This window comes from Eumetopias jubatus, unplaced genomic scaffold (genome assembly GCF_037043125.1).
Source record: "Eumetopias jubatus isolate StellerSeaLion01/CBP00866 unplaced genomic scaffold, mEumJub1_p1.0 scaffold_6, whole genome shotgun sequence".
NCBI lineage: Eukaryota > Metazoa > Chordata > Mammalia > Carnivora > Otariidae > Eumetopias > Eumetopias jubatus.
Genome location: NW_028274812.1, coordinates 108,394,029 through 108,411,817, shown reverse-complemented (window position 1 = coordinate 108,411,817; position 17,789 = coordinate 108,394,029). Strand labels below are relative to the sequence as shown.

The window sequence follows — 17,789 nt, the reverse complement described above, 5'->3', positions numbered from 1 at the left end:
AATAAAACTTAAAAAAAAAAAGAGGTGCTTGCAATAACCTCATCAGAAATTCCAAGGGTGGCTTATGAAAATAGGAGAAATGCAGGAAACCGAATCATTGGAACTCAGTGGCCACGTGGATGGTAGTGGAGGGACAGTCCAGGCTGACTCTACAGATTCTGGCTTTGGCCAGAATTGGACGGAATCTGATTAGGAATCTAAGTGAAAGAACAGATTTAGTAGAAAGGGTTCTCTATTTCACTTGTTGCTTCTGAAGTGCCCACGGAGAAGTCCTATGCCCGCTGGACATAATAAATAGGTACTATTAATAGCGTTCTTACTGAGTGCTTGGAATGCCTATTGTCTGTTTTCATCCTTACAACAATCATGTATGGTAGGCATTAATACCCCATTTCACAGGTAAAGAAATTTCTAAGGTCCACAGCCAGCAAGCAACCCAGCTCGGATGTGAGCTTCCGGTCCTTCCCAGCTCCCCAACCTTAACCTTGATGCCTAGAGTCTGGACATCTGGAGTATGCACCTCTGAAGTCCTCAGAGAGTGGAGAGTGGAGAATATGAGAGTGGAATTCAGAAAACACCTTTTTTTAAGGGACAGGTGTAGAAAGAGGAGCCACGGAAGGATACAACAGTCCAAGAGGTCCAGAGAGAACAAAAGGAAGCCCAGGGAAAGAACTGAAGCCAGATCACAGATCACAAAGTTGCCAGGGCCAGGACCTAGTCCCTCAGCCCACGGAGGGTCAGACCAACTGGCCTAAGCACCCTCCCACCCCCACCGATGCATTCTTTATTTAGATATGTTAATAGAAGCCACAGGTTAAGGTCGAGGCTTCTGTGGCTCTGGAAGCTTTTGTGTCTCTTTAAATCAGTTTGCATATCTTTGCTCTGACCTATTATGTATCGATTTTATAGTTTACATCAGAGGGAACAATCTTAATTTCAATTTCTGGGAAGTTTCTTCCAGGCTGACCTCCTGCCATGTGGAATCTAGCACAACGCATTCAGGCCTTCAGACTCAGATCCAGATTAAACAATGGCTCTGCTGTGTGACCTTGGCCAAATTACTCAAACCTCAGTGTTCTTACCTATAAAACAGGGATAATATAGGCTGCCTTGTAGGGATGGTTATGAAGGGGAGAGAAATGTACCCACTAGTTTATAGTAATGTGCTGTTATCATTAGGTTGTCTCTGCTTACTGATGGACTTCATTCCTCATTACCTTCATTACCTGGTGAGCTTCTTAAGAATTTTGATGCCCCCTGGGTGGCTCAGTTGGTAAAGCGTCTGCCCTCAGCTCAGGTCGTGATCTCAGGGTCCCGGGATCAAGTGCCGCATCAGACTCCCTCTGCTCTTCACCCCTCTGTGCTCTCTCTCTCTCAAATAAATAAATAAAATCTTAAAAAAAAAAAGAAGAAGAAGAATTCTGAGGCCCTTGTTCCACTCCCAGGCCTGGACATCAGAATCTCTAGGTATGGGGCCCAGGTTCTGTATGTTTGTTCCCCAATGATTCTGAAATGCATCCAGGACTGAGAACTACAAGCCAGCTTCTAGCCAAGAATTACTCTCCTTCCCCTGTTGTCTGGAGATCTTCATACTGAATTTAACAGTCTATCAGTAAACTGTCTTTGGTAGTAGGTCCATCTACGCCACGACTAGAAATTCTCAGAGGGCCACTCTCCTCCTAGATGAATTGTGGCTATTCCTAAATCAACTCGATTGACTCATGTCTCATCGTCCATTAAAATAATCTCATTTTCAGAGAGCAACCCAGAGCTTTCTAATTTATTAATTTATTCACTCATTTGCAGTTGCCCCCTTAAACTCTCTAAAGCATGAATAACTGGGAATCCATGCAAATTCTGGGGTGAGGCTAGAACAAATGGAAAGAGAAGTTCAGCACGAGATCACCCAGGTCTTGTCCAGGTATTAATAACTGCTCCATAATGAATAAGAACAACAAGAACAGTTATATAGTGATTACTCTGTGCCAGGCATTGCTCTAAGTGCTTTATATAGATTAATTATTTTAACCCTCAAATATACTGTTACTCGCACTTCATTGAAGAGGAAAGATGACATGACTTGCCCAAAGTCACACAAATGTAAGAGGTAGAGGCAGAATTTGAGCTCAGACAATCTGGGTCCAGGATCAGGGTTAACGATATAACATAAGCTAAGGAGAGTCGGGCTGGATGGGCTCCTGGTGTCCCATAGCCAGAGACCACTGAGGAAGAAGGCCTGGTGCTGTCCCCCGGGGCCTGGGGAGGAGTCAGGAGGAGAGGCGAGACCCAGAGAAACCAGACTGGAGGGTCACAGCTGACCCCAAGTCCAAGGCTTCCTGGACTCCCTGGCAGAGGAATGAGCAACATTTCATGTTGCTCATTTCCCTTTCAGGGAAATTCCTCCAGGAAAAGAAAACATTTTTGAGGGTTGTGTTTTTTGGTTTTTTTTTTTTTTTTTTTTGCCTCATCTCTGATTTCAGACCCATGGTGTCTTTGCTGAGTCATGAAGGACATTATGAAAGGGATGGGGTGGGGGTAAGAGTATCATCTCCCCACTCCCAAGGACGGGCTGGGGGCTTCTGCAGCCCAGCCCCCTGCCTCTGGAAGGTTGATGCCAGACAGCTCCAGTTCTAGAAAGGGTTCACCAGGAAGAAACAGATTCTACTTGCTCATCTTCCCGAGTCTCTTCAATGAATAAATAAGAACATTAATGAATGCTTGAATGATAATCAAGTAAATAAGTGATTCAAGAAACATTTACTGATCCCCTTTATTGAAGGCTTTGGAATTGGACACCCCTAGGTTTGGTTCCCAGCTTTTGCCACTTATGATAGGCAAGTTGACAGAGCCTCAGTTTCTTCATCTATAAAATGGGGGATATCTGGGGCATGTGGCTGGCTCAGTCAGTAGAGCATGCAGCTCCTGATCTTGGGGTCATGGGTTCGAGCCCCACGTTAGGCATGGGGATAACATACATACATACATAAAATAGGGATATTTGTTTCAGCCTACAGGCCTGAAGTGAGTGCCAAGTGAGGTAAGAGAGGCAAAGCTCTTGGCATGCAGTGGGAATTCCATAAAGGGTACTTCCTGGGTGCCCAGCACCGTGAAGGACCAGAAATCAAACAAGAATACAACTCAGCCCTGTAGGAGTCGGCTGTCAGGTGGGAGGGGAACAGAGATGTAACGAATCCACACAATCGGCAACTGCCAGAAGCTAGAAGTGAGGCCAGTTCCTAAGCTAAGGACACCGAGAGGAAGAAGACAGCTGCCAAACCTGGGCAGGCACATCGGAAGTTCGAGCTCAAGTTTCTGGTCCGGGGCTTCTCAGATAATCACCTGCAGCTCTGTGAGAATGCATATTCCCAGTCAGCTGTCCTGGGTAGGGCCCGAGATTATGCATTTCTCTTCTTTCTTTCCCTCCCTTCTTCCCTCCCTCCCTTCCTTCCCTCATCTCCAGGCCCAACGTGGGGCTTGAACTCTTGAGATCAAGGGTCGCATGCTCTACCAAGTGAGCCAGGCAGGTGCCCCCATGGGGCCCACCCCACCCCGATGATGCACTTTGAACCAGCTCTCACAGCAGGTGCCAGACCATGGGCCACACTTTAAGTCCACAGTGAGGCAGTTTGAACTGTTCTCACTCACACACTTTCCTATTATTCTTTGTATCCATTTTAGGGCAACCTGCTCAAAGTGACTTGCAGAACCTCTTACCTAGGCAGTTACCGGAGCCCCTCCCCAGATCCTAGAATCAGGCTCAGATATACCCTGCTGACTCTAATGCCCACTAAGGTTCATATCCTTGAAGGTGGTTATTCATTTGCTGCCTCCAGCCTTCCTCTTTCCAGGCCAAATCATCCAAATGCTTCAAATGTTTTCACATCCGGTATTTTGTAATGAATTCCCTTGAAAAGGTCATAGACTTGTGAGAAAGGACTTTAATTATGAGTCTTTCCGTAATATAACCATCCTCATTCCATCTTAAGGGGTGGGAGACGGGAGGCTGTACTAGAAAAGAGGAGAATTTTTTGCCGATTTAACCCAAGATACTGATAACAAAGATAACATTTAGCTGACACAAAATTGGATAAGAAGTGTCACCAATTCGAAGATTATTTTAGATGAATCACTGGCACCAGAAAACATGAAATGCCCTAAAATCTTATGGAAAAAACTTTGATGGAGGTTTTTCCAAAATTGACAGTTATCCTAATATTTATATGACATTACCGATAATGACTTGTGAAGCTGAATTAAACTTTTTTAAACTATCAATAATTTTTTTAAACCTTTCAATCAATGACGCTAGAGAAACACTGAGTTATCTTTTTTATTTTCTCCATGGGAAAGACTACAAAATCATTGTCATAGGGGAATGCAACCAAAGAGGATGTAACCTGAAGACGGAGGACGAAGGTGTTACAGAGGAGTGTCAAGCAGTTATCACAAATATTATGTTATTTTTTTGGATTTTGTGATGTTTGTGATATTTGGGCTCTGACATGTTTTTCAAATATGTTGTGACTTCATTGCAAAATCTAAATAAATATCCACTCTTGTATCCGTAATATTAATTTGTGATTTTGTATTGCTTTCCTTAAAGAGGGCTTCCAAAATTGCATAAGCTTTAGACCCAACAAAATCCGAATCTACCCTGGGTAGACCGGGAAGCACGTGGGCTGTGGGGTCAGCCCTGGGCTTACATCACAGATCCACATCTTGCTGGGCTGTGTGCTGTGTGGCCTTTGACAAGTTACTTAACTTCCCCGAACTGTAGTCTTCTCCTTTATCTAGAATGGGATGGTAATATCTATCTTGCAGGCTTGTCTGAGGATTAAATAAGATATCACATGTAAAGTGGCTATTATGTGGCCATCTCAATGACCTTGTGGTAAAGAGACAATTGAGACAGCGAGGGGTTCATCTGAGGTCACACAGCTGAGGAGATTGTACTTCAGAAAGAATCTGGATTTCAAGTTTATATTAACAACCTTCCTTTCTCCATCTCCCACCCCTTTTAAGACCGGAAGTAAAAAGCATCCTGTATTATCTTGAGCCCACCCCCACTCTTCACCAGAAGAGAGGCCACCGAGCCGCTTGCCTCCATGTGGGGGTGTGCAATGAGCACCCCACCGACAATGCCTGTGGGAAATAATGAATCAGATGAAATGAAGAAATACTTGGCCTTTTGTTGAAATCACATATTTGGTTACCAGTTTTGTGTTCTCCTTTTTCTACCAACTCAAACAACCCCAAGATTCTTCTCTTCTTTCCACAAACTTGCGCTAGTCTCCTTACAAGTGTTGTCTCATTTCCTTCTTACCATGGCCCCATGTGATAAGGAGTTGGAACTCCCATTTTGTGGATGAAGAAACTGAGGCTCAGGGATGGATGTGACTCCTGGGCTGTCTAATGTCAGAGCTCAGACTCTTTTTTTAAATTAATTAATTAATTAGAGAGAGAGCGTGAGAGAGAGAGCACAAGCGGGGGTGGGGGGGCAGAGGGAGAGGGAGAAGCAGGCTCCCCACTGAGCAGGGAGCCCGACACGGGGCTGGTCCCAGGACCCCAGGATTATGACCTGAGCCGAAGGCAGATGCTTAACTGACTGAGCCACCCAGACGCCCCTGGAGCCCAGACTCTTAATCACTACGCCATGCTGCCTTCCTGCCAACTGCCCCCACTTGTATTTTTCTGTACAGTGGAATTAGGATTTAGGTGTGTGCTGGAATAGGGAGTGGAAAACCAGAGGATTCTTGTGGTTCCCTAACTCCACGAACCCTAGCAATGCCCAGCCATACCAACCTACTTCTATTTCTCTATACCTGTCCTACTGGCACATGCTTCTGCTCCCAATGCTCCAGAAAGAGTACAGCTAGGAGCTGTTTGCCCCTAGAGAGCCACAGGGTGGGCATCAGGCCTTGGTTCTAATGGGCTTGGGCCACCATCTTGCCCGCCCTTAGGCAAGTCCGTTGATCTCTCTAGACCTTGTCTGACATACTTTAAAAATAAGGTAGGAGGGGTGCCTGGGTGGCTCAGTTGTTAAGCGTCTGCCTTTGGCTCGGGTCATGATCCCAGGGTGCTGGGATCGAGCCCCGCGTCGGGCTCCCTGCTCAGTGGGAGGCCTGTTTCTCTCTCTCACTCTCTCTGCATGTGTTCCCTCTCTCGCTGTGAGTCCCTCTCTCTCTGTCAAATAAATAAATAAAATCTTTAAAAAAAATAAATAAATAAAAATAAGGTAGGAAAGAGATACTTCCAGGATCCTTTGCAGTCCCAACATCCTCTAAGTGAGCCCATCTGGTAAACACACATGCAGGTAATTGGACATATTCCTGCTGATTTCCTGCAGATTCCCCCCGAGAACTAGAGGTCCTCTTTTTATAGTGCATCATTGAAGGCTGCAAAGTAGATGTGGCAGTTCACATGATGTGGCCACAGAGTTTAGACAGCCCTGGCTCTGAACCACAGCTCCACCAGTCCCTGGCTACATGGCCTTGGCAAGCCCTTAACTTCTTGAAGCTTCCTTTTCCTCCTCCATAAGATGGCGATTTCGTAAAGGCCCCCTTCCCACAAAGCTGTGAGGATACAAGAGGTGAGGCCTGGACTCATGCTGAGGACTCAGGGCATGGAGACCATTATGGTCATCGATGTGTACGATGTGCTCAGGCCTCCTCGTCCATTTTCGACCTGGGACACAGGAACCAAAGGGGAAACTTCAACGGGAGCAGAGCTGGAAAGGGCCGAAGGAGCAAGGGACATGGGATGGACAGATGGTGTGACTCCAGATGGCCGCACATGGCTGATCTGGAGAAGAAAATGGCTCACCCTCCGCCCAGCCCCACCCACATGTATCTGGGCAATGTCAATGAGACACTGGGCTGGAAAATGCTAGAGAACACTAAAATATCCAAAGTGGGAATTACAGATATTTCTGAAATGCATCCCCAACTTTCTATCTCAGCAGGCAACGCCAAATCCCTGGGCTGAAGCATGGGGTCTGTTCTTTCCTTCTCTCCACACTGGCACCATTCCTAATCAGAATTTCATTCCCCATTCAAGCAGTCAACTCAAAGCCTCCAATTCTTCCAGCGTCTGAGAGCTCAGCCCATCTGCTCTAAATCCTTGAAAAGAAACAAACTGATAACCAAACAACATTCCTACCATTTTTCTCTTAAAAACAAACAAACAAACAAAAAAACTTGGCATTTATTTATAATAGGGACAAAATGGAAACAACCTAAATGTCCAACAACAGAGAATTCATCAAATAAACTGTAACCTCGTAACAGATTATACTATAATAGGGGAATGTACTATAACAGAATGTCGTACTACATAATGCTGTATTGCACGTTACTGTTGAATATTAAGGGCAACCACGGATGCAGAATTGAGTGGTGATTGCCAGTTGGAACCCCGGAGGTGGACCGACTTGCAGTTGACTCCCAGGTCTACCACATACCAGCCATGTGACCCTGACAAGTCTCTCTCTGCCTTAGGTGTGCGTCGGAAAAATGACAATAATAAAGCAGGCTCCGACTCCACAGTTGGACTCCACTCCTGCCTGGTTTAAATCCAGGTTCTGTCACTTTCTAATAGCTGTACGATCTTGAACCAGTTAATGAAGCCTTCTGTTCCTCGGTTTCCTCATCTGTAAACAGGACCTACCACCCAGGGTTTTGGGGGGTGAGAATCAAATGAGATAACACGTTAAATCCTTAGATTAGTACTCAGCACAGCTAATCGGAGGCTGTCACCCCCCCACTCCCATGCCACCTCTCACCTGCCTGGTGATTCCTAAATATAAACGCAAGTCCAAGTTGCCCAGAACACAGCACCTTGAAAAAGAACACCTGAGCTACTCCAGATGGGCACCATCAACCTGGATGCAGCCCACGTGGGCCCCTTGGCAGGGGTGTCCGTCATGGGCAAGAACCAGTTAAGCAGGCACTAGCCCTCTCCCCTGGAACGCGCAGCTGGAGGGTGCTGGGGCTCACTTCAGTCCAGTGGAAAAACAACAGCCTGAGCTCAGGGTATGGTGAGCCACGTGATGGTGTGCACTACCCTTGAGCTTTACTGGAAACTCACCGGCCGTCTACAGCGGGCTCCTTATGGGGGGTCCCAAGTGCCCCGGTTACCACTCAACAACAGCCTAACTGAGCCGGGGTCACAGAGAGGCAGCCACCTGTTGAACCACAGCCCTGCTCAGTTCCCATCTTAGTTCTTCCTCTGGGTAAACCCTGGCACTATTATCAATTTAACCCTCAAGGGGGGTGGCCAATCTGCTATTTCTCTTGAGCGTAACTGTTGATTTCCCACGGCTCTTGACTCCCAACAGAACTCGGGTAATTCACAGGGCAATAGGGTTACACTTTTCAGGGCCTATACACACATGGTCCCATTTGATCACGATGGTCGTCATCTGCATGTGTATAATGCTTGAACATGTTAGAATGCGCTTTCTCCACCACTGACGGACTTCATCCTCACAAGAACCCGGGGAGCTGAACTGAAGGAGCTCCAGCGGAGGCAAGGTAAGGCCATTGGAGGTACGGGGTGTTGCCTGGGAAGGCAAGCTCCAAGGCCACAAGCGGGGCATGACCTCAGTGAGGCCTGGGCCTACCTCCTCAGCTTCTCAGGCTCCAAAACAGGACCTGCCAACACGTCCAGGGGGACCTCCACTGCTGGGGGAACCTCAAGGTAACCAGTGCCCCAAGACAGAGGCGCACCCCACACAGACAAGTGAAAACCAACAGTGGAAGCCACAGCCACCGAGTGGATAGGACAGAGGCACCTGGGGCCACTGGCCGGCACGTTCTCTCCTTGTAGATCCTTCCCCAAAGGCAGCCAGCGGCAAAGCAGAAGGGGGTTCACGGGGTAGAGGAGCAGAATTAAGGGAGGCAGCCAACAAGATTCCTGTGTTGGGGGCATGGGCTGGGAGAGGTGACTTTTTCCACGAAATGGAAAATCACTAGGCCAGGTCCGGCCCCCTCTCTACTCAGTGACCTCGTGCCTTTTTTTTTTTTTTTTTTTTTTTAAGTATCCAGAGCTGCGGCGCCTGGGTGGCTCAGTAAGTTAAGCATCTGCCTTCGGCTCAGATCATGATCTCCGGTTCTGGGATTGAGCCCCGCATTGGGCTCCCTGCTCAGCGGGGAGCTGGCTTCTCCTTCTCCCTCTGCCCCTCCCCCCACTCTCTCTCAAATGAATAAATAAAATCTTTATAAATAAATAAATGAATGAATGAATAAATAAATAAATAAATAAATAAATAAAGTATCCAGAGCTAATGGACCTTTCTTTGTAGACATGTTAGGTTTGGGTCCAGTGACAACCAGGTGTCATGGTTTGGAAGCCGTTCTCTTCAAAGGTAACCCGGCACACCGCTGCTGTATCCATTCTGTTTTGATCTCAGGGTCTATGTCTCAGAGTCGGAGTCTTCTTGGCAGCTCTGGCTAGACATGAGGGAAGTAGGGAGAGATGCCGCTCCGTGGCTGCTAGATGGTACTATTATCCTCATTTTATATACTAGGAAGTTGTACTAACAAAACTGACCTTTGTATATGAAGGATGTCAGACTCTAAGCTCCATGGGGTAGAGAGACCCTGGTGGACTGACCTCAGGAACATCTCCTGGCCCCGTGGCACAGAGCACAGAGCCTCCCCACCAGGAGCCCTCAGCATCCGCTTGCAAGTTGGCATACAAGGATGAGTGAAGCTGCTGTTTGCTCGAGGCCTCGGGGCAGCTTGTCCCTCACACAGGCTGGCTGCCAAGAGGGTGTACTGAAGAACTCTATGATAGTTGCAGCAGCAGAGCTGTGCAGAACCATTCACCTCTTTCCCCAGTCCCCCACCTAAAAGCTCTCATTTGCAGAATGACTCACTGGGATGAGGGGGTCCAACCTGTGGCCCTGAAATGAGAGAATCTCAGGCTCAGAAGGGGATTCAAAGGCACCTTGACTTCAGCCTCACCAAATTATTCATTTTCCCCACAACTCTAGTTCCTAGAAATTTACATTTCAAAGACAAATAAAATTTCCCCCAAAATTTTGGACACCAAAAAGTAAGACTATTGCCAAGTGAGGCTATTAGGGAAAAAACCTCTGATCTATATATATACCATATTTCATAAAACAAAGAATACCTGAACACCAAACCCTTAGAGAAGGCTCAGAATAAAGGCAAGTACTTTTTTTAAAATCTAATCTTTATTATTATTTTTCCTTTTATTTTTTTTTAGTTTAAATTCAATTAAACTTACATACAACGTATTATTAGTTTCAGAGGTAGAGGTCAGTGATTCATCAGTCTTATATAACACCCATTGCTCATTACATCACGTGCCCTCCTTAATGTCCATCACCCAGTTACCCCATCCCCTCACCCTTCTCCCCCGCAGCAACCCTCAGTTTGTTTCCTATGATTAAGTGTCTATTATGGTTTGTCTAATCTTCATTATTATGACGATGATTTTTGGAAACTCTACAACCAACATGGGGCTCGAACTTACAACCCCAAGATCAAGAGATAGCATGCTCTATCAACTGAGCCAGCCAGGCACACCTAAAGATAGTACTTTTTGTCTTTTTAAAATATTTTATTTATTTATTTGAGACAGAGAGAGAGAGCACAAGCAGGGGGAGTGCCAGGCAGAGGGAGAAGCAGGCTCCCCGCTGAGCAGGGAGCCGGATGCGGCACTCGATCCCAGGACCCCGGGATCATGACATGTGCCGAAGGCAGACGCTTAACCAACTGAGCCACCCAGACGTCCCAAGGATAGTACTTTCAATGAAATGAACTTAGTTACGCAAAAAACGCAGTACATCCTCTGATGAAAACTAGTTTGGAATCACAGCCCTGTACCAGCCCCCAACAATGATCCATGCAGCACTTGTTAAAACTTCCTCAGTGTTGGGAGCTCACCATTTCAGACAGCCCGACTTAGTTTCAAAAAACTCTAACTACTAAGATTTTTTAAAATATATAAATATAGGGATGCCTGGGTGGCCCAGGAGGTTAGGCGTCTGCCTTCGGCTCAGGTCATGATCCCAGAGTACTGCTCAGTGGGGAGCCTGCTTCTCCCTCTCCCTCTGACTCTCCCCCTCCTTGTGCTCACTCAATCTCTCTCTCTCTCAAATGAACGAATAAAGTATTTAAAAATATATAAATATATTCTTATAAAAATTAATCTGTTAGGGATAATGTTACAGTAACCTTCATCCCTTCACTGCACATTCTGCAACCACCTTCAGCACCAATTCCAGTGAGGCCAGGTAAGTCATAAGAATAATTGCTACAACAGCCAGCGCCTAGGAGCTGAGCATTGCTATAAGTGGTTAATATGTATTCACTCAGTTCCTTCCTAGAACAACCTCATGGGGTAGGTATAATTATTATTCCTGTTGACAGATTTTTAGGAAGCACAAGGACTACTTTGCCCAAGTATGTGGCCAAGTTCACATTCCAACTCCAGCAGCCTGGCTCCAGAGCCCCTCCTCTTAACTATCACACTTGTTGTATAAGGCTCCCTTACACAGCCAATTTGAATGCAGGAAATACCTCCACTCCCCTCCTCCTCCCATGGCCGCTGCCCCAGTTCAACTTCTCCTTCCATTTCCCCTGGATTGCTGCAGTAAACCCAACCTATTTCCCTGCCTCCACTCTGCATCTAATGTACTCCTCCCTCCTATCTTGCACACATTCACTCATTCATTCACTCACTTACTGTGTGGGGCTTGAACTCACGGCCCTGGGATCAAGACCTGAGCTGAGCTCAAGAGTCGGATGCTTAACCGACCGAGCCACCTAGGCGCCCTCTTACACACATTCAAGTTGCTGGGTTAAGCTTATTCTCATCAAAAAAGTAGTTATGTTCAGTTAAAGAAAAGTTGAGAAATACAGACAAGCAGAAAGAAAAGAAATAAAAAGAATCCAATCTTATTCATAGTATTACCAACCACCTAAACCATCTCTATGAACATTTTGATAACTTCCTTCCAGCCTCTCTTTTTTAATACATGAAGCCTTTTTTATCCATACGTGAAATTAAAAAAAAAAACAAAACTTGGCTATAATCACACTACATCTAAACTTTAAGTGAAAATTATCTCATGGGTATTTTTCATGTTATTAAACACACAACTGTTATTGTAAAGTTAAGCTCTGATCATATTAATTATATTTCAAAAATTTCCAAACTTCCTCCCATTCCTATCATATAAATTTCAAATTCCTTAGTTTGGCATTCACGGCCCTGTATAATCTACTGAAGTGTTTTTTTTTTTTTTTTTAAGATTTTATTTTTAAGTAATCCCTACACCCAATATAGGGCTCAAACTCAAAATCCCAAGATCAAGAGTTGCACGCTCCACTGAACCTGCTAGGCGCCCCTATTGCAGTGTGTTTTATCTCCCATTTTTCCATACCCTAGCCCCCACCCCAATACATATTCTAAGCATATGAGATCTTCATTGCTTGAACACTTCCTACACACATTCTAAAGGACACATCAATTTTGATTGGTCTGTGCTTAAATTGAACTCTTCTTTCACTCCCAAACCTACTTCCAACACCCCCCACCCTCCCCCTACCCAAGCTCCACCATCATTGGCTCAGGGCAAATACCTTGGAGTTATATATTACTCCTTTTTTTCTCACATGACTCACATCTCATCTATCAGCAACTTCAGTAGGCTTTGCCTTGGAATATCTATCATGAACCCAAACACTTTCAGCATCTGCCCCTTGACCTCCCAAATTCAAACCGCCTGTATTTCTTACCCATGCAAATGTAATAGCCTATATCTAGACCTCCCTGCTTTTCACTCTGGTCTCTACGCACACTGCTTCCTTTTTTTTTTTTTAAAGATTATTTATTTATTTGACAGAGAGACAGTGAGAGAGGGAACACAAGCAGGGTGAGTATGAGAGGGAGAAGCAGGCTTCTTGATGAGCAGGGAGCCCACCCTGGGATCATGACCTGAGCCGAAGGCAGACGCTTAATGACTGAGCCACCCAGATGCCCCATCACACTGCTTCCAATACAGGAGCCAAAGAGTCCTTTAGAAAAGTAAATTTTTTAAAAAGATTTTATTTATTTGTTTGAGAGAGAGGGGAAGAAGCAGACTTCCAGCTGAGCAGGGAGACTGACAAAGGCTCGATCCCAGGACCCTGGGATCATGAACTGAACTGAAGGCAGATGCTTAACCGACTGAGCCACCCAGGCACCCAGCATTGGGATTTTTAAAAAGCTCCCCCAAGTGATTCTAATGTCCAGCCAGGACTGAGAACCACCAAGGCTCTGGTCAACCCTTGGCCAGGAATCCTATCTCTAGAAATCTATCCTTTAAAAAAAAATTACTAATAGATAATCTGAATAGGCCTCTATCTATAAAAGAAATTGAATCAATAACTAATAACTTTCCAAAACAGAAAGCACCAGGCCCAGATGGGTTCACTGGCAAATTCTACCAAACATTTAAGGAAAAAATTATACCAGTTGTCTAGAATCTCTTTCAGAAGACAGAAGCAGAAGGAATACATCCCAACTATTCTTATGAGGCCAGCATTACCCTAATACCAAAACCAGACAAAAACATTACAAGAAAAGAAAAAAACTACAGATCAAATCTCTCATGAATATAGATGCAAAAATCCTCCACAAAATATTAATAAATTGAATCCAACAATGTATAAAAATTATATATCATGACCAGGTGAGAATTATCCCAGGTATGCAAGGCTGGTTTAACATTCAAAAATCAATTAATATAATCCATCATATCAATAGGCTAAAGAAGAAAAATCACATGATGATATCAACAGATGCAGAAAAAACTTTTGACAAAATCCAGCACCCATTCATGATACAAACTCACAGCTCCTAGGAATAGAGGGGTACTTCTTCAACTTGATAAAGAACATCTACCTAAAACCTATAGCTAATATCATACTTAATGATGAGAAACTCAGTTTTCCTACTAAGATGAGGAACAAGATAAGGATGTCCCTCCTAGCTACTGTTTTCAATATTGTGCTGGAAGTTCTAGCTGATGTAATAAGACAAGAAAAGGAAATAAAAGATATACATATTGGGAAGGAAGAAACAAAGCTATATTTGTTCACAGGTGACATGACTGCCTATATGGAAAATTTAAAAGAATCAACAACAATAAAAAGTCCTAGAATTAATAAGCAATTGTAGTAAGGTTACAGGATACAAGATTAATATATCCAAGTGAATCACCTTCCTATATACTAGGCAAGTGGAACAAATGGAATTTGAAATTACCATTTACACTAGCAGCCCCCTCCAAAATGAAATATTTATTTATTTTTGATATGAAATATCATATAAACAGATCTAAATGAGAAAAACTCTAAAACTCCAATGAAAGATATCAAAGAACTAAATGTTCATGGATAGTAATATTCGATATTGTCAAGATGCCAGTTCTTCCCAACTTGATCTGTAGATTGAACACAATGCCAATAAAAATTCCAGCAACTTATTTTGTGGATATCAACAAACTGATTCTAAAGTTTATATGGAGAGACAAAAGACCCAGAATAGCCAACTCAATATTGAAGGAGAAGACAAAGTCAGAGAGGATTGACAATACCCAAACTCAAGACAGTGTGGTATTGGTGAAAAAATTGACAAAAAGGTCAGTGGAACAGAATAGAGAACCCAAAACAGACCCACATAAATATAACCAACTGATATTTTTTTCTTTAAAATATGGAATGCTTCATGAATTTGCATGTCATCCTTGCACAGGGGCTATGCTAATCTTCTCTGTATTGTTCTAATTTTAGTATATGTGCTCCCGAAATGAGCACTATAGCCAACTGATTTTTAATAAAAGAGCAGAGGCAATACAATGGAGCAAAGATATTCTTTTAATAAATGGTACTGGAACAATTGGACATCTACTGGATAGATGTCCAATAGTTCTAGGAATCTAGATATAGGCCTACATTCTTCACAAAAACTAACTCCAGATGGATCACAGGCCTAAATATAAAACTCAAAACTATAAAACCCCTAGAAGAGAACACAGGAAAAACCTTGGATAATAAGATCTCAGGAATACAGTTCCTTACGCTTACCAATAAATGACCTTGGATAAGGTCATGACTTTGCAGATAGAACACCAAAGGTATGATCCATGAAAGAAATAATCAATAAGTTGGACTTCATTAAAATTAAAAATTTCTGCTCTGTAAAAGACAATGTCAAGAGAGTGAGGAGACAGGCTACAGATTATGATAAAGTATTTACAAAAGATACATCTGATAAAGGACTGTTGTCCAAAATATGTAAACTCTTGGGGTGCCTGGGTGGCTCAGTTGGTTAAGCATCTGCCTTTGGCTCGGGTCTTGATCCCGGGGTCCTGGGATAGAGCCACGCATAGATCAGGCTCCTTGCTCAGCAGGGAGTCTGCTTCTCCCTTTCCCTCTGCCTGCCTGTGCTCTCTCTCCCTGTCAAATAAATAAATAAAATCTTTAAAAAAAAAACCCAACCAAAACAAAAAAAAAAACCCCAGAATATATAAACTTAAAGCTCAACAATATGAAAATTAACAATCTGATTAAAAAATGGGCAAAAATCCTGAACAGAAACCTCACCAAAGAATATATACAGATGGCACATAAGTATATGAAAAGTTGCTCAACATCATATGTCATCAGGGAAATGAAAATTAACATAAAGATGAGATATCACGTGTATAGGAAAAACCATATAGTCCTCCTATATGTTTATCCTTTACTCTCACATGACTACCATACTCACATTGCTTCTGACACCAGATGTGTGGGGTTTTTTTTCCCCCCACGCCAAGCAATTCTGCAATACCACCTGGGTGTCCTGCAATTTACCTCAATTCTCACACTCTCTACTTAGAGATAGGGTCAGATCCCACGGGTTAAGGGCTCACTCCCACAAGACTTCCCACCACTTCAGATGCTAATCACAAGTAGTAGTCCCAGGTTACCCAGAACTCTGTCCAATTGTCTACAGGTCAGAGGTTCCCATAACCTCCTCCTCCCTGGATTCGATTAATTTGCTAGTTCACAGATCTCAGGAACACAGTTCCTTACGCTTACCAGTTTATTAAAGGATATGATAAAAGCCAGATGATCAGCCAGACGAAGAGATACATAGGGCAAGATCTGGGAGGGTTCCAAGCTTTGGTTCCTGTGGAGTTGGGGTGTATCACCCTCCTGGCACGTGGATGTGTTTACCCACCTGGAAGCTCCCCAACCATCATGGAGGCATTAAATATTAAGTCCATTTTCATCCCCTCTCCCCTCTTTTCAGAATGGGAGGACAGGGATGAAAATTCCAAGCTTTGAACCATGGTCTTTCTAGTGAGCAGACCCACACAGGAGCCATCCAGGAACCCACCCAGAGTCACCTCCTTAGAACAGAAGACACTCCTATCACCCAGGAAATTCCAAGGGACTTAAGATCCCTATGTCAGGAACCTGGGTCAAAGATCAAATATTAGAACAAAAGATGCTCCTAGTGCTCTTATCACAGGAAATTACAGCGGTTTAGGAGTTCTGTGCCAGGAACCAGGTGCAGAGACCACCATATATTTCTTCTGTTATTTCACACCACTACATACCTATTAGAACAGCCAATATCCAAAACATTGACAACGCCAAATGCTGTAATGGTATGGAGTAACAGGAACTTTCATTTATTACTGGTGGGAATACAAAATGGTAGAGACACTTTGAAGACTAGTCTGGCAGTTTCTTACAAAAGTAAATACATTCTTACCATAATTCCAGTAATTGTGCTCCTTGGCATTTACCCAAATGAACTGAAAACATGTCCATACAAAAACCTGCACGTGGATGTTCACAGCAGCTTTATTTATAATTGCAAAAACTTGGAAAAAAAACTAAGACGTCCTTCAGTTGGTGAATGGATAAACTATGCTTCATCCAGACAAGGAGGAAACCTAAATTCGTATTCCTAAATTAAAGAAGCCAAAATGAAAAGGCTACATATTATACAATTTGAACTACGAGACATTCTGGAAGATGCAAAACTATGGAAAGAGTAAAAAGATCAGTGGTTGCCAGGGGCTAGTGGGGAAGGACAGATGAATAGATGGAGCACAGAGGATTTTTAGGGCAGTGAAACAACTCCATGTGATACCATAGTGGTGGATACATGTCATTATACATTTGTCAAAATCCATAAAATGTATAACACCAAGGGTGAACCTAGTGTAAACCATGGCCTTTGGGTGATAATGATAATAATGGGACAATGATTAGAACAAATGTGCCCTTTACTGCAGGACATCCATGGCAGGGATGACAGTGGGGGAGGTTGTACATGTGTGGGGACATATATGAGAACGCTCTGCACTTTTTGCTTAGTTTTTCTCTGACCCTAAAAAATAAGTTTATTAATTTTAAAAAATTACTTATGCATAGGAATATACAAGGGGTTATTTATGGGGCACCTGAGTGGCTCAGTTGGTTGGGCGTCTGACTCTTGATTTCAGCTCAGGTCATGATCTCGGGGTCATGGAATGGAGCCCCACATCCAGCTCCGAGCTCAATGTGGAGTCTGCTTGGAATTCTCTCTCTCCCTCTGCCTCTGTCCCCCTCCCCCGCTCATGCTCTCTCTTGTGCTCTCTCTCAAATAAATCTTCAAAAAAACCACAAAGGGTTATTTATGATAGCAAAAATGTGTAAGCAATCTTACAGTCTGAGGGCAGGTAAATAGTTGTGTGAATTACATCCCACAGCCACTCAGTTCTATCTGTG

General features: G+C 43.8%; 1 protein-coding gene and 1 non-coding gene across 2 annotated transcripts in view; both read right to left on the bottom strand.

Annotated features, from left to right (window-relative positions):
- The window catches only part of CCND3 (cyclin D3), an 89,792-nt gene that overhangs the window by 29,111 nt on the left and 42,892 nt on the right, over positions 1-17,789 (bottom strand). The gene's annotated exons all lie outside the window — the stretch shown is intronic.
- Positions 14,728-14,834, bottom strand: LOC114204681 (U6 spliceosomal RNA). The gene has a single exon (XR_003608208.1). It is a non-coding gene; the product is annotated as a U6 spliceosomal RNA (small nuclear RNA).